Here is a 17,880-nt window from a genome sequence, read left to right as displayed (position 1 = left end):
AGCGACATGGCCGGACGCATCCCATTAATGCTGCCATTGGTCCATAGCAGTGCTCCACCTCAGAGTCCTCAACGGCCTCGTCGTCTGTGCTTAGCTAGCTGGATACGAAAAAACGTAAGATTAAAAGAGGATTCTTGAAAGCCTTGACGTGTACTCACAGCTTGTCCAGCGAAGCCTTCAGTGTGTTCTGCCTGTTAATCTTGCGCAGCAGCTTCAGCTCCTTCTCCCGCGACTTGGTGTCCTGCAGCTCCTGCTGGATCTTCTGCTCGACGGCCACACAGCCTCGTCGCAACGGCCTGCCCTCCGAGTCTCGCCCGTTGGCGAGTTGCCGTTCTCCAGGAATACCAACGCCGTGCGTGTGTTCAGCTTGAGGGTGTTGCTGTTGCTGCTGACTTCCATTCTGATGGCTCCCTGAGCTGCTGATCTTGCCCAATGGCGTGACGGGCGGCAGGGGACTATTGGGTGGGGACTATTGGGGGTCACCAGCTTGCCATGGAAGGCCACAACCCGCTGCATCACACCCTTGGTAGGGCAGGCCGCTCAGCTGCGGCATGGAAATGGTCCTGGTGATGAGCTTCTGCTGCGGCGGCTCCGGTGTCATGTTGTAGCAGCTGGGTCCAATGTAACGCTGCTCCTGGCGTGTGCCCACGGTCGGCTTGAGCGGCTGCTGCTACTTCTTGGCCTGGAGGTTGTTGTTGCTCTGCGAAAAGACCGAGATGCCCGAGTCATCCGAATGCTGACCATCGAGGCTGTCCTCCTGGACGCTGTTCACGCTATAGGCCAGCGAGGGGGTGTTGGATAGCTCATCAACGGGCAGCAGGAGCGAAGTGGTCTGCATTGCCGCCGGCCGGGCTGTGACGAGCTCGCCCTGGTCTTGATCCAGCTCATCCTGATCCTGTGGCTGCTCCTGAGTGCATTTACCATAACCTAAAACGTATGATGTCAAAGCTGCCAGCAATCGATATTCAAAGCTGCGTATGGCGGCATGCCAGCAATCGATAGTCAATGCTGCAATGCCGTACATCGTCACTGATCGTCGCTGTTGCACATGGCTGCAGGCAACCAGCGGAAAGTCAAGGCGGTCAGACTTCGACATAAGAGTAGTGATAATGAACTGGGCACACTGCATAACGGTTCTTGATCAGGCTTTTCCACTGGGCAATGAGGCCTCTCGATGAGGGCGCCTCTTGGGCGTCAGATCACAGAGCTGGGCCAGCGACATGGCCGGACGCATCCCATTAATGCTGCCATTGGTCCATAGCAGTGCTCCACCTCAGAGTCCTCAACGGCCTCGTCGTCTGTGCTTAGCTAGCTGGATACGAAAAAACGTAAGATTAAAAGAGGATTCTTGAAAGCCTTGACGTGTACTCACAGCTTGTCCAGCGAAGCCTTCAGTGTGTTCTGCCTGTTAATCTTGCGCAGTAGCTTCAGCTCCTTCTCCCGCGACTTGGCGTCCTGCAGCTCCTGCTGGATCTTCTGCTCGACGGCCACATAGCCTCGTCGCAACGGCCTGCCCTCCGAGTCTCGCCCGTTGGCGAGTTGCCGTTCTCCAGGAATACCAACGCCGTGCGTGTGTTCAGCTTGAGGGTGTTGCTGTTGCTGCTGACTTCCATTCTGATGGCTCCCTGAGCTGCTGATCTTGCCCAATGGCGTGACGGGCGGCAGGGGACTATTGGGGGTCACCAGCTTGCCATGGAAGGCCACAACCCGCTGCATCACACCCTTGGTAGGGCAGGCCGCTCAGCTGCGGCATGGAAATGGTCCTGGTGATGAGCTTCTGCTGCGGCGGCTCCGGTGTCATGTTGTAGCAGCTGGGTCCAATGTAACGCTGCTCCTGGCGTGTGCCCACGGTCGGCTTGAGCGGCTGCTGCTACTTCTTGGCCTGGAGGTTGTTGTTGCTCTGCGAAAAGACCGAGATGCCCGAGTCATCCGAATGCTGGCCATCGAGGCTGTCCTCCTGGACGCTGTTCACGCTATAGGCCAGCGAGGGGGTGTTGGATAGCTCATCAACGGGCAGCAGGAGCGAAGTGGTCTGCATTGCCGCCGGCCGGGCTGTGACGAGCTCGCCCTGGTCTTGATCCAGCTCATCCTGATCCTGTGGCTGCTCCTGAGTGCATTTACCATAACCTAAAACGTATGATGTCAAAGCTGCCAGCAATCGATATTCAAAGCTGCGTATGGCGGCATGCCAGCAATCGATAGTCAATGCTGCAATGCCGTACATCGTCACTGATCGTCGCTGTTGCACATGGCTGCAGGCAACCAGCGGAAAGTCAAGGCGGTCAGACTTCGACATAAGAGTAGTGATAATGAACTGGGCACACTGCATAACGGTTCTTGATCAGGCTTTTCCACTGGGCAATGAGGCCTCTCGATGAGGGCGCCTCTTGGGCGTCAGATCACAGAGCTGGGCCAGCGACATGGCCGGACGCATCCCATTAATGCTGCCATTGGTCCATAGCAGTGCTCCACCTCAGAGTCCTCAACGGCCTCGTCGTCTGTGCTTAGCTAGCTGGATACGAAAAAACGTAAGATTAAAAGAGGATTCTTGAAAGCCTTGACGTGTACTCACAGCTTGTCCAGCGAAGCCTTCAGTGTGTTCTGCCTGTTAATCTTGCGCAGCAGCTTCAGCTCCTTCTCCCGCGACTTGGTGTCCTGCAGCTCCTGCTGGATCTTCTGCTCGACGGCCACATAGCCTCGTCGCAACGGCCTGCCCTCCGAGTCTCGCCCGTTGGCGAGTTGCCGTTCTCCAGGAATACCAACGCCGTGCGTGTGTTCAGCTTGAGGGTGTTGCTGTTGCTGCTGACTTCCATTCTGATGGCTCCCTGAGCTGCTGATCTTGCCCAATGGCGTGACGGGCGGCATGGGACTATTGGGGGTCACCAGCTTGCCATGGAAGGCCACAACCCGCTGCATCACACCCTTGGTAGGGCAGGCCGCTCAGCTGCGGCATGGAAATGGTCCTGGTGATGAGCTTCTGCTGCGGCGGCTCCGGTGTCATGTTGTAGCAGCTGGGTCCAATGTAACGCTGCTCCTGGCGTGTGCCCACGGTCGGCTTGAGCGGCTGCTGCTACTTCTTGGCCTGGAGGTTGTTGTTGCTCTGCGAAAAGACCGAGATGCCCGAGTCATCCGAATGCTGACCATCGAGGCTGTCCTCCTGGACGCTGTTCACGCTATAGGCCAGCGAGGGGGTGTTGGATAGCTCATCAACGGGCAGCAGGAGCGAAGTGGTCTGCATTGCCGCCGGCCGGGCTGTGACGAGCTCGCCCTGGTCTTGATCCAGCTCATCCTGATCCTGTGGCTGCTCCTGAGTGCATTTACCATAACCTAAAACGTATGATGTCAAAGCTGCCAGCAATCGATATTCAAAGCTGCGTATGGCGGCATGCCAGCAATCGATAGTCAATGCTGCAATGCCGTACATCGTCACTGATCGTCGCTGTTGCACATGGCTGCAGGCAACCAGCGGAAAGTCAAGGCGGTCAGACTTCGACATAAGAGTAGTGATAATGAACTGGGCACACTGCATAACGGTTCTTGATCAGGCTTTTCCACTGGGCAATGAGGCCTCTCGATGAGGGCGCCTCTTGGGCGTCAGATCACAGAGCTGGGCCAGCGACATGGCCGGACGCATCCCATTAATGCTGCCATTGGTCCATAGCAGTGCTCCACCTCAGAGTCCTCAACGGCCTCGTCGTCTGTGCTTAGCTAGCTGGATACGAAAAAACGTAAGATTAAAAGAGGATTCTTGAAAGCCTTGACGTGTACTCACAGCTTGTCCAGCGAAGCCTTCAGTGTGTTCTGCCTGTTAATCTTGCGCAGCAGCTTCAGCTCCTTCTCCCGCGACTTGGTGTCCTGCAGCTCCTGCTGGATCTTCTGCTCGACGGCCACATAGCCTCGTCGCAACGGCCTGCCCTCCGAGTCTCGCCCGTTGGCGAGTTGCCGTTCTCCAGGAATACCAACGCCGTGCGTGTGTTCAGCTTGAGGGTGTTGCTGTTGCTGCTGACTTCCATTCTGATGGCTCCCTGAGCTGCTGATCTTGCCCAATGGCGTGACGGGCGGCAGGGGACTATTGGGTGGGGACTATTGGGGGTCACCAGCTTGCCATGGAAGGCCACAACCCGCTGCATCACACCCTTGGTAGGGCAGGCCGCTCAGCTGCGGCATGGAAATGGTCCTGGTGATGAGCTTCTGCTGCGGCGGCTCCGGTGTCATGTTGTAGCAGCTGGGTCCAATGTAACGCTGCTCCTGGCGTGTGCCCACGGTCGGCTTGAGCGGCTGCTGCTACTTCTTGGCCTGGAGGTTGTTGTTGCTCTGCGAAAAGACCGAGATGCCCGAGTCATCCGAATGCTGGCCATCGAGGCTGTCCTCCTGGACGCTGTTCACGCTATAGGCCAGCGAGGGGGTGTTGGATAGCTCATCAACGGGCAGCAGGAGCGAAGTGGTCTGCATTGCCGCCGGCCGGGCTGTGACGAGCTCGCCCTGGTCTTGATCCAGCTCATCCTGATCCTGTGGCTGCTCCTGAGTGCATTTACCATAACCTAAAACGTATGATGTCAAAGCTGCCAGCAATCGATATTCAAAGCTGCGTATGGCGGCATGCCAGCAATCGATAGTCAATGCTGCAATGCCGTACATCGTCACTGATCGTCGCTGTTGCACATGGCTGCAGGCAACCAGCGGAAAGTCAAGGCGGTCAGACTTCGACATAAGAGTAGTGATAATGAACTGGGCACACTGCATAACGGTTCTTGATCAGGCTTTTCCACTGGGCAATGAGGCCTCTCGATGAGGGCGCCTCTTGGGCGTCAGATCACAGAGCTGGGCCAGCGACATGGCCGGACGCATCCCATTAATGCTGCCATTGGTCCATAGCAGTGCTCCACCTCAGAGTCCTCAACGGCCTCGTCGTCTGTGCTTAGCTAGCTGGATACGAAAAAACGTAAGATTAAAAGAGGATTCTTGAAAGCCTTGACGTGTACTCACAGCTTGTCCAGCGAAGCCTTCAGTGTGTTCTGCCTGTTAATCTTGCGCAGCAGCTTCAGCTCCTTCTCCCGCGACTTGGTGTCCTGCAGCTCCTGCTGGATCTTCTGCTCGACGGCCACATAGCCTCGTCGCAACGGCCTGCCCTCCGAGTCTCGCCCGTTGGCGAGTTGCCGTTCTCCAGGAATACCAACGCCGTGCGTGTGTTCAGCTTGAGGGTGTTGCTGTTGCTGCTGACTTCCATTCTGATGGCTCCCTGAGCTGCTGATCTTGCCCAATGGCGTGACGGGCGGCAGGGGACTATTGGGGGTCACCAGCTTGCCATGGAAGGCCACAACCCGCTGCATCACACCCTTGGTAGGGCAGGCCGCTCAGCTGCGGCATGGAAATGGTCCTGGTGATGAGCTTCTGCTGCGGCGGCTCCGGTGTCATGTTGTAGCAGCTGGGTCCAATGTAACGCTGCTCCTGGCGTGTGCCCACGGTCGGCTTGAGCGGCTGCTGCTACTTCTTGGCCTGGAGGTTGTTGTTGCTCTGCGAAAAGACCGAGATGCCCGAGTCATCCGAATGCTGGCCATCGAGGCTGTCCTCCTGGACGCTGTTCACGCTATAGGCCAGCGAGGGGGTGTTGGATAGCTCATCAACGGGCAGCAGGAGCGAAGTGGTCTGCATTGCCGCCGGCCGGGCTGTGACGAGCTCGCCCTGGTCTTGATCCAGCTCATCCTGATCCTGTGGCTGCTCCTGAGTGCATTTACCATAACCTAAAACGTATGATGTCAAAGCTGCCAGCAATCGATATTCAAAGCTGCGTATGGCGGCATGCCAGCAATCGATAGTCAATGCTGCAATGCCGTACATCGTCACTGATCGTCGCTGTTGCACATGGCTGCAGGCAACCAGCGGAAAGTCAAGGCGGTCAGACTTCGACATAAGAGTAGTGATAATGAACTGGGCACACTGCATAACGGTTCTTGATCAGGCTTTTCCACTGGGCAATGAGGCCTCTCGATGAGGGCGCCTCTTGGGCGTCAGATCACAGAGCTGGGCCAGCGACATGGCCGGACGCATCCCATTAATGCTGCCATTGGTCCATAGCAGTGCTCCACCTCAGAGTCCTCAACGGCCTCGTCGTCTGTGCTTAGCTAGCTGGATACGAAAAAACGTAAGATTAAAAGAGGATTCTTGAAAGCCTTGACGTGTACTCACAGCTTGTCCAGCGAAGCCTTCAGTGTGTTCTGCCTGTTAATCTTGCGCAGCAGCTTCAGCTCCTTCTCCCGCGACTTGGTGTCCTGCAGCTCCTGCTGGATCTTCTGCTCGACGGCCACATAGCCTCGTCGCAACGGCCTGCCCTCCGAGTCTCGCCCGTTGGCAAGTTGCCGTTCTCCAGGAATACCAACGCCGTGCGTGTGTTCAGCTTGAGGGTGTTGCTGTTGCTGCTGACTTCCATTCTGATGGCTCCCTGAGCTGCTGATCTTGCCCAATGGCGTGACGGGCGGCAGGGGACTATTGGGTGGGGACTATTGGGGGTCACCAGCTTGCCATGGAAGGCCACAACCCGCTGCATCACACCCTTGGTAGGGCAGGCCGCTCAGCTGCAGCATGGAAATGGTCCTGGTGATGAGCTTCTGCTGCGGCGGCTCCGGTGTCATGTTGTAGCAGCTGGGTCCAATGTAACGCTGCTCCTGGCGTGTGCCCACGGTCGGCTTGAGCGGCTGCTGCTACTTCTTGGCCTGGAGGTTGTTGTTGCTCTGCGAAAAGACCGAGATGCCCGAGTCATCCGAATGCTGACCATCGAGGCTGTCCTCCTGGACGCTGTTCACGCTATAGGCCAGCGAGGGGGTGTTGGATAGCTCATCAACGGGCAGCAGGAGCGAAGTGGTCTGCATTGCCGCCGGCCGGGCTGTGACGAGCTCGCCCTGGTCTTGATCCAGCTCATCCTGATCCTGTGGCTGCTCCTGAGTGCATTTACCATAACCTAAAACGTATGATGTCAAAGCTGCCAGCAATCGATATTCAAAGCTGCGTATGGCGGCATGCCAGCAATCGATAGTCAATGCTGCAATGCCGTACATCGTCACTGATCGTCGCTGTTGCACATGGCTGCAGGCAACCAGCGGAAAGTCAAGGCGGTCAGACTTCGACATAAGAGTAGTGATAATGAACTGGGCACACTGCATAACGGTTCTTGATCAGGCTTTTCCACTGGGCAATGAGGCCTCTCGATGAGGGCGCCTCTTGGGCGTCAGATCACAGAGCTGGGCCAGCGACATGGCCGGACGCATCCCATTAATGCTGCCATTGGTCCATAGCAGTGCTCCACCTCAGAGTCCTCAACGGCCTCGTCGTCTGTGCTTAGCTAGCTGGATACGAAAAAACGTAAGATTAAAAGAGGATTCTTGAAAGCCTTGACGTGTACTCACAGCTTGTCCAGCGAAGCCTTCAGTGTGTTCTGCCTGTTAATCTTGCGCAGCAGCTTCAGCTCCTTCTCCCGCGACTTGGTGTCCTGCAGCTCCTGCTGGATCTTCTGCTCGACGGCCACATAGCCTCGTCGCAACGGCCTGCCCTCCGAGTCTCGCCCGTTGGCGAGTTGCCGTTCTCCAGGAATACCAACGCCGTGCGTGTGTTCAGCTTGAGGGTGTTGCTGTTGCTGCTGACTTCCATTCTGATGGCTCCCTGAGCTGCTGATCTTGCCCAATGGCGTGACGGGCGGCAGGGGACTATTGGGGGTCACCAGCTTGCCATGGAAGGCCACAACCCGCTGCATCACACCCTTGGTAGGGCAGGCCGCTCAGCTGCGGCATGGAAATGGTCCTGGTGATGAGCTTCTGCTGCGGCGGCTCCGGTGTCATGTTGTAGCAGCTGGGTCCAATGTAACGCTGCTCCTGGCGTGTGCCCACGGTCGGCTTGAGCGGCTGCTGCTACTTCTTGGCCTGGAGGTTGTTGTTGCTCTGCGAAAAGACCGAGATGCCCGAGTCATCCGAATGCTGGCCATCGAGGCTGTCCTCCTGGACGCTGTTCACGCTATAGGCCAGCGAGGGGGTGTTGGATAGCTCATCAACGGGCAGCAGGAGCGAAGTGGTCTGCATTGCCGCCGGCCGGGCTGTGACGAGCTCGCCCTGGTCTTGATCCAGCTCATCCTGATCCTGTGGCTGCTCCTGAGTGCATTTACCATAACCTAAAACGTATGATGTCAAAGCTGCCAGCAATCGATATTCAAAGCTGCGTATGGCGGCATGCCAGCAATCGATAGTCAATGCTGCAATGCCGTACATCGTCACTGATCGTCGCTGTTGCACATGGCTGCAGGCAACCAGCGGAAAGTCAAGGCGGTCAGACTTCGACATAAGAGTAGTGATAATGAACTGGGCACACTGCATAACGGTTCTTGATCAGGCTTTTCCACTGGGCAATGAGGCCTCTCGATGAGGGCGCCTCTTGGGCGTCAGATCACAGAGCTGGGCCAGCGACATGGCCGGACGCATCCCATTAATGCTGCCATTGGTCCATAGCAGTGCTCCACCTCAGAGTCCTCAACGGCCTCGTCGTCTGTGCTTAGCTAGCTGGATACGAAAAAACGTAAGATTAAAAGAGGATTCTTGAAAGCCTTGACGTGTACTCACAGCTTGTCCAGCGAAGCCTTCAGTGTGTTCTGCCTGTTAATCTTGCGCAGCAGCTTCAGCTCCTTCTCCCGCGACTTGGTGTCCTGCAGCTCCTGCTGGATCTTCTGCTCGACGGCCACATAGCCTCGTCGCAACGGCCTGCCCTCCGAGTCTCGCCCGTTGGCAAGTTGCCGTTCTCCAGGAATACCAACGCCGTGCGTGTGTTCAGCTTGAGGGTGTTGCTGTTGCTGCTGACTTCCATTCTGATGGCTCCCTGAGCTGCTGATCTTGCCCAATGGCGTGACGGGCGGCAGGGGACTATTGGGTGGGGACTATTGGGGGTCACCAGCTTGCCATGGAAGGCCACAACCCGCTGCATCACACCCTTGGTAGGGCAGGCCGCTCAGCTGCAGCATGGAAATGGTCCTGGTGATGAGCTTCTGCTGCGGCGGCTCCGGTGTCATGTTGTAGCAGCTGGGTCCAATGTAACGCTGCTCCTGGCGTGTGCCCACGGTCGGCTTGAGCGGCTGCTGCTACTTCTTGGCCTGGAGGTTGTTGTTGCTCTGCGAAAAGACCGAGATGCCCGAGTCATCCGAATGCTGACCATCGAGGCTGTCCTCCTGGACGCTGTTCACGCTATAGGCCAGCGAGGGGGTGTTGGATAGCTCATCAACGGGCAGCAGGAGCGAAGTGGTCTGCATTGCCGCCGGCCGGGCTGTGACGAGCTCGCCCTGGTCTTGATCCAGCTCATCCTGATCCTGTGGCTGCTCCTGAGTGCATTTACCATAACCTAAAACGTATGATGTCAAAGCTGCCAGCAATCGATAGTCAATGCTGCAATGCCGTACATCGTCACTGATCGTCGCTGTTGCACATGGCTGCAGGCAACCAGCGGAAAGTCAAGGCGGTCAGACTTCGACATAAGAGTAGTGATAATGAACTGGGCACACTGCATAACGGTTCTTGATCAGGCTTTTCCACTGGGCAATGAGGCCTCTCGATGAGGGCGCCTCTTGGGCGTCAGATCACAGAGCTGGGCCAGCGACATGGCCGGACGCATCCCATTAATGCTGCCATTGGTCCATAGCAGTGCTCCACCTCAGAGTCCTCAACGGCCTCGTCGTCTGTGCTTAGCTAGCTGGATACGAAAAAACGTAAGATTAAAAGAGGATTCTTGAAAGCCTTGACGTGTACTCACAGCTTGTCCAGCGAAGCCTTCAGTGTGTTCTGCCTGTTAATCTTGCGCAGTAGCTTCAGCTCCTTCTCCCGCGACTTGGTGTCCTGCAGCTCCTGCTGGATCTTCTGCTCGACGGCCACATAGCCTCGTCGCAACGGCCTGCCCTCCGAGTCTCGCCCGTTGGCGAGTTGCCGTTCTCCAGGAATACCAACGCCGTGCGTGTGTTCAGCTTGAGGGTGTTGCTGTTGCTGCTGACTTCCATTCTGATGGCTCCCTGAGCTGCTGATCTTGCCCAATGGCGTGACGGGCGGCAGGGGACTATTGGGTGGGGACTATTGGGGGTCACCAGCTTGCCATGGAAGGCCACAACCCGCTGTATCACACCCTTGGTAGGGCAGGCCGCTCAGCTGCGGCATGGAAATGGTCCTGGTGATGAGCTTCTGCTGCGGCGGCTCCGGTGTCATGTTGTAGCAGCTGGGTCCAATGTAACGCTGCTCCTGGCGTGTGCCCACGGTCGGCTTGAGCGGCTGCTGCTACTTCTTGGCCTGGAGGTTGTTGTTGCTCTGCGAAAAGACCGAGATGCCCGAGTCATCCGAATGCTGGCCATCGAGGCTGTCCTCCTGGACGCTGTTCACGCTATAGGCCAGCGAGGGGGTGTTGGATAGCTCATCAACGGGCAGCAGGAGCGAAGTGGTCTGCATTGCCGCCGGCCGGGCTGTGACGAGCTCGCCCTGGTCTTGATCCAGCTCATCCTGATCCTGTGGCTGCTCCTGAGTGCATTTACCATAACCTAAAACGTATGATGTCAAAGCTGCCAGCAATCGATATTCAAAGCTGCGTATGGCGGCATGCCAGCAATCGATAGTCAATGCTGCAATGCCGTACATCGTCACTGATCGTCGCTGTTGCACATGGCTGCAGGCAACCAGCGGAAAGTCAAGGCGGTCAGACTTCGACATAAGAGTAGTGATAATGAACTGGGCACACTGCATAACGGTTCTTGATCAGGCTTTTCCACTGGGCAATGAGGCCTCTCGATGAGGGCGCCTCTTGGGCGTCAGATCACAGAGCTGGGCCAGCGACATGGCCGGACGCATCCCATTAATGCTGCCATTGGTCCATAGCAGTGCTCCACCTCAGAGTCCTCAACGGCCTCGTCGTCTGTGCTTAGCTAGCTGGATACGAAAAAACGTAAGATTAAAAGAGGATTCTTGAAAGCCTTGACGTGTACTCACAGCTTGTCCAGCGAAGCCTTCAGTGTGTTCTGCCTGTTAATCTTGCGCAGCAGCTTCAGCTCCTTCTCCCGCGACTTGGTGTCCTGCAGCTCCTGCTGGATCTTCTGCTCGACGGCCACATAGCCTCGTCGCAACGGCCTGCCCTCCGAGTCTCGCCCGTTGGCAAGTTGCCGTTCTCCAGGAATACCAACGCCGTGCGTGTGTTCAGCTTGAGGGTGTTGCTGTTGCTGCTGACTTCCATTCTGATGGCTCCCTGAGCTGCTGATCTTGCCCAATGGCGTGACGGGCGGCAGGGGACTATTGGGTGGGGACTATTGGGGGTCACCAGCTTGCCATGGAAGGCCACAACCCGCTGCATCACACCCTTGGTAGGGCAGGCCGCTCAGCTGCAGCATGGAAATGGTCCTGGTGATGAGCTTCTGCTGCGGCGGCTCCGGTGTCATGTTGTAGCAGCTGGGTCCAATGTAACGCTGCTCCTGGCGTGTGCCCACGGTCGGCTTGAGCGGCTGCTGCTACTTCTTGGCCTGGAGGTTGTTGTTGCTCTGCGAAAAGACCGAGATGCCCGAGTCATCCGAATGCTGACCATCGAGGCTGTCCTCCTGGACGCTGTTCACGCTATAGGCCAGCGAGGGGGTGTTGGATAGCTCATCAACGGGCAGCAGGAGCGAAGTGGTCTGCATTGCCGCCGGCCGGGCTGTGACGAGCTCGCCCTGGTCTTGATCCAGCTCATCCTGATCCTGTGGCTGCTCCTGAGTGCATTTACCATAACCTAAAACGTATGATGTCAAAGCTGCCAGCAATCGATATTCAAAGCTGCGTATGGCGGCATGCCAGCAATCGATAGTCAATGCTGCAATGCCGTACATCGTCACTGATCGTCGCTGTTGCACATGGCTGCAGGCAACCAGCGGAAAGTCAAGGCGGTCAGACTTCGACATAAGAGTAGTGATAATGAACTGGGCACACTGCATAACGGTTCTTGATCAGGCTTTTCCACTGGGCAATGAGGCCTCTCGATGAGGGCGCCTCTTGGGCGTCAGATCACAGAGCTGGGCCAGCGACATGGCCGGACGCATCCCATTAATGCTGCCATTGGTCCATAGCAGTGCTCCACCTCAGAGTCCTCAACGGCCTCGTCGTCTGTGCTTAGCTAGCTGGATACGAAAAAACGTAAGATTAAAAGAGGATTCTTGAAAGCCTTGACGTGTACTCACAGCTTGTCCAGCGAAGCCTTCAGTGTGTTCTGCCTGTTAATCTTGCGCAGCAGCTTCAGCTCCTTCTCCCGCGACTTGGTGTCCTGCAGCTCCTGCTGGATCTTCTGCTCGACGGCCACATAGCCTCGTCGCAACGGCCTGCCCTCCGAGTCTCGCCCGTTGGCAAGTTGCCGTTCTCCAGGAGGACCAACGCCGTGCGGGTGTTCACCTTGAGGGTGTTGCTGTTGCATGACAATTGGCAAAAATTTAAATTCTTTTTAATTTCAAAATGAATTTGCAGATTTATTAACCTTATAAAAACTAGCATAGGACATCTTTCCGAATTAAAATCATTTTTGGCTTGTTATGATACTTTTATACTTAGTTAAACAAACAATTTTCACTTAAAATATAAATAAATATCGACTAAAAAAATGGTATTATAATTTTAGACAGAACTTTGTACGAATGTGAAGGAGTCATTTCCGACCCTTTAATTCATATATTTTCTTAATCAGGATCAACAGGGGAATCTTTCTAGCTATCTCCGGCAGGGAATTTTTTTTTTTTTAAATCGTCGATTTTTTAATAAAAAGGAAAGAGGTTACATCATTAAAATTATGAAAAATTTGATTTTTTGTACGTTTCATACTGAGTATGCAGCTTTATTAACCTTATAAAAACTAACATAGGGCAGCTTTCCGAATTAAAATTAAAGCATTTTTGGTTAGTTATGAGCAATTTTATGTTTTGATTTGTACAAGGAATTATATCATTTTAAAAATATAGAAAAATTTCATTTGTAAAATGATAGTATTTCATATATAAATTCTCAAATGCAATATTAACTTGATCTGCTTTTGGCATATTTAGCATTAAATTTCGGAATCTAGTTTCAAAATCTGTTGGCACATAATTGTGATAAAAAGTTTCAGCGTATAAAAGCATGAATATATATTATATATCCCCAGAGATTGGATCTGCCGGCCATAACTCAAATCAGCTGTGGATTCTAATGAATTATAAACACAAACACGAAACGACATCGAATTGGAGGGAACTGGAGGTATTCCATGGAGTCGCGGAGCTCCAAGACCGCTGTGGATGTTAATATTTTAAATGCTTATCGGGGCAAATGTATCTATCGCATGCATGTGTATCTTTTACATATAATTGATATTATCTGCATTGATTCGACGTCGTTTTCAACCTCGTTCCCTCACCCGCCGGTGTCTCATTTTCTTAGTTTTCAGTTCTCGATTCCCTGTCCCCTGCTTCAGTTTCTGTTTCTCCAACTCTTTCTTCTCAGACTGTTTTCTGTGGCTCTGGGTCTTTGTTTTATGATCGAACATTTGGACATTCCAATGCTCCCCAGTCCCCAAGTGCACTGGGAAAATATATATTATATCTAGACTTTATAAATTGAAAACAATCAAGGTGAACAAGATATTATGAAACCTAGAAAGGCTAAAGATTTAAACCATAAATATAATGATTATTATTGTAAAGAAACATTGAAACTATATATTGTTTTTATCTTAGTAAGCCTCATCTTTAAGCTAGAAAACTTCAGCTTATAAGATCTTAGCTTTTGCCTTGAAAACCCATCTATAATCATAGATTTAAAATCAAATTTGGCACACAAACAATATATAAAAATCTACCATTATAAGCCTCATCTTGAAGTGAGCTTCTTAACTTGTTTTTAGCAGTGTATTCCCCGCTTTAGGCCCGACCTCAAAGTCAACCTCAATCGGGGCTCCAATGCTGCTGGCCCATAAATATGTTGACAGAGACAGAGACGGGGCTAGGCGGGTGAAAGCGAGACAGTTGATGATCATGTTGACAATGTTTCGCCGGAGTTCATTTCGTTTCGGTTTCGATTCTGGGAATTGAAATTGAATTGAAAACCTTTTCGTGTTTTGACTCTGTCTCACTCGCGGCTCCCACTTATTCCCATGATATGCATTCATTAATAATGTTAATCGATTTGGGATAACTCTCCGCAATCCAAAAGCGAACTCTTGATCCCATCCACAGAGGGGCCAGTTGCCACCGAATGTTGCCCTTTCCCATTCACCTCTTCACTTGTTTGTGGCAGCAGAGGAAGGTTGGGGCAGCACATTGTCTAAGTGCCTCCCACTTTTGAGTGCTCCCAGTCCGCCTCTCAATTAGTTCGCCTTCTGTTCACCCTTTTTCCCCTCCCCCCTTTTCTTTTGGCCAAGACTTTTCCCTACATTTTCCCCAGGCAGACTCTGGGGCATAAATCAGAGAGCGAGGAGCGCCGGCTGAGGGACATCAAATGGGGCTCAAATCAAAATGTCATAATTCCAGCGGGCGACATCAGCGACAATACGTCAACAGACTTCACCCTTTCCTGGAGAGGATCGGGGTTTAGGGGGATGGAATCTGGAATAGGATGAGCATCCCACACCCACCCACCACTCGCTGTGTCACTCCTCCGTTTAATTAGTCGCCCGCGCCGGCGTCGCAAACAAATCACATAATTATGATTGAGCGCAGGCAGGCAACTCTTTCTATTTGGCTTCCGATGGGGAGCTGGGGGATTCCCCCTTTTTTCCCAATGGAACACTCCTCTCCCGCTGCCACTGTGGCGCATTTTGGGGTTTCCTTTATGGGCCGTCAGAGACGCGTGCATAAATATAAATCAGGGCCGGCTCACAGCTGCCGTAATTGAATGCAAATGTCCATCCAAAAATACGATGGATCTAAAGTGTTCTTCCCCCCCTAAGTTATCCCTCTGCTCTGGAGGACTATACAAGCGATAGTGTTGTGCATTTCTCTCAGATCTTGGGGGATCTATATTTATTATTTGTAGATATTTTGTAGCATTTTATCTTGATGAATATAGAGACTGATGAACGAACACGCAACTAAATGAATAGATAGATAAATTATCTTAAGGATGAGCAGGATTATATACAAAGGATCGAATGGGAAATCTATCATAAGTAAGCTTATTCGACAAATCAAAATTTAAAAATCTCATAACTCAGCCAAAAAAGCCTTAAATTCAAATCGGAAAGCAGTCATATGCTAGTTTTTATAATGTTAATAAGTCTGCATACTCAGTTTGAAATGTAAAAAAAATCAAATTTTTGACAATTTTCTTTTTTTTTCAAAAATCTAAAATTCTAAAAAAAATTTTTTTCTTTCCGGAGGTAACCAGAAAAATTCCCCTGTTGATCCTGATCAAGAATATATATGATTTATAGGGTCGGAAATGATTCCTTCCCTGCCTTACAAGCTTCTGACTGAAATCTTAGAACCCTTCAAGGGTATATTCGGTTTTTTTTAAAACCAAATTATTTTGGCACTTTTCCCGCTGGTTTTCCCAATAATTTTCCGTCAGCACTGATGGGCCACATCCCTCCCATTTCCCGCTTTCCCGCGGAGGCGACAATCTGCTCTAAATTATCACGTGTAGGTGCCGCCGTCGGTTGGCCCCGCTTTTTCATTGCTCCATTGTGTTTGCTGGCGATGCGTGGAAAACTAATTTCCCACTCTCTCTATCCCTATCTCCATCCCGCTCTGGCATATTTTCCTGTGCCATTCATCTTGTGCATTTCTCTGATATTCATAATTTGTGGCGTGTGCTGGCGATGGATGGCAAAGAGGCTGGAGGATGTCGCCTGCTGCCGAGTGTCTCCTCCTTTTGTCATGTTGTTAAATTGCACCACGTGTTTTTGATAATGACGACATAATTATGCACATAGGAAAAATGCAGTGGCATTGAGATGAAAGGGGAGCCGGAAAATGTGTAATTTTCCGACCTAAAGAAGAGGAGGCTTCTCAGGGAGCAAGAGAGCTGATGCAATTGTTTAAATAACAAAGTTCAGGAGCTAAGATATTAATTTATTTCTTATATAAAGTACCCCGAAACTTTGGAATATATTTTAGAAATTATAAAACCTAATATTTATGCCTTAAATGATTTATTTGGGACTCTTTCTTAACCCTCTGTTTGCTAGAGCTTGTCAACCCTCTCAAAGATCTAACAAATGAAATGTCAAAAAGCAAAACAACAAAAACCAAAAACAAAAGACAGCAAGGATAATGTACAAAGGATAATGGGTTATGTGAGAAGAAACCGCCCGCGGTCATTTAGAGCACTAATTTAAATATCGTTAGTAAACAATTAAAAACAAAGAAATGCCAGGACGCAGGACAATGCGACGCATACGTAAAGCCTCATGTCAACGCCCATGAAACGCCCCGAGGCGTGGCAGCAGTTGCTGGTATCCAGGAGCAGGAGCAGGAGTAGCAAGGACCTGTGGCAGCCAGAGGGAGGGTGCGCATAAATGTCAACAAGGAAAAACCCAAAACATCAAAGTCTCTTTATGGGTAAAGTCTCTCCCTCTCACGTACCTGGCATATCCTGTGCATATTGTGTATCCTGACTTTGTTATCCTGGTCGAGCATGCCCCGAACTGTGCAGGATATCTGCGTAGGAGAAGGACGAACAATGAAGCAGCCCAGACGACGACAGTTTTCTGTGGCTTGTGACAGGAGTTGGAATTGGTTATTGAGATGGGAACGAAGGCAGGTGTTGTGTGTCATGGATCCGGGCACTGTAACTGGTCTTGGGTCCTGGCTCCTGGTTCCTTGAGTCTTCCTCCTGGTTCCTGATTCCTTCTTCTTTACCCCACTTGCATTCCAAATGCCATTTGTCAGGCGAAATGGGAATCGTGCCTTATCGATGCGGGGCTAACAGGCACATGGTCTCAGCCACGTGTCCTTCCCAAAGGAAGAGCTTGGACCAGGGTCACCTGATGATGCTTTTCCCACCAGGGATGAGTGGGTGGGTGGCAAGTCCTGATGCTGCTGCTGCTGCTGGTAATATGATCCCTGCGTGCCTTGGCATAATTTGTTATCTCGGTGCCCTTTTTGTGCTGACGTTGATTATTTTCCGCCGCACTCGCTCCTCCTGGGCTTCCCCATTAAAAGATGCACAACAACACACACACACCTTTTGTGGCCACAGAAAAATATCGATTACATTTCGCTGAAAGTTTTCGTTACGCAAAAAAACAGAAAAGAAATACCAAAAACGAATAATGCAACGAAATGAAATGGAATAAATACAAATAAAAGCGACCAGAAGACAAAAGAACCGCGGAACAAAAGCAGCCAGGTCTTGGATCCCACATAACCATAAATAAGGGTAATAAAAGTGATGTTCAGTTGTCGCAGCTGCATCTTCCCATCGCTCCACGGCTCCAAATCGAAAGATACAGGAGGCCACAGGACGCCGATACAGATACAGATACAGATACTTGCTGATACTGCCAAAGTGCAGATACTCGTTCCGCAATTTGGTCCAAAGAGATGCGGATACAGATACCAATAATCATAACATTAACTCAGCCGCCGGAAGGACTAATGAGATCCAAACTGAACTCTTTGGCAAAGATTTATCCTGCATTTTATAATAATGTATTATACTTAACTTATGAGCAAGTAAAGGTGAAGTAATTAAGGGTGTTCTTCAGATATCTCAAGTTCTATGCCTAATTATTTAATTGAGGTTTGTGTAAACGAAAAACCTTACGAAATCATAAAAATTATAAAAAAATAAAAAGCATATGTTATTGAAATCTTAATTAACAATGGGAAACCAATATTTGATAGCCCAAGTATACATTCACATGCAGTTTGCAATTGAATTATAGGAT

Source organism: Drosophila serrata, unplaced genomic scaffold, assembly GCF_035046125.1.
Source record: "Drosophila serrata isolate PLE 108 unplaced genomic scaffold, ASM3504612v1 contig_276, whole genome shotgun sequence".
NCBI classification, from domain to species: Eukaryota; Metazoa; Arthropoda; class Insecta; order Diptera; family Drosophilidae; genus Drosophila; species Drosophila serrata.
The sequence above is the reverse complement of the archived record's forward strand: the minus strand, read 5'-3'. Positions refer to the sequence as shown.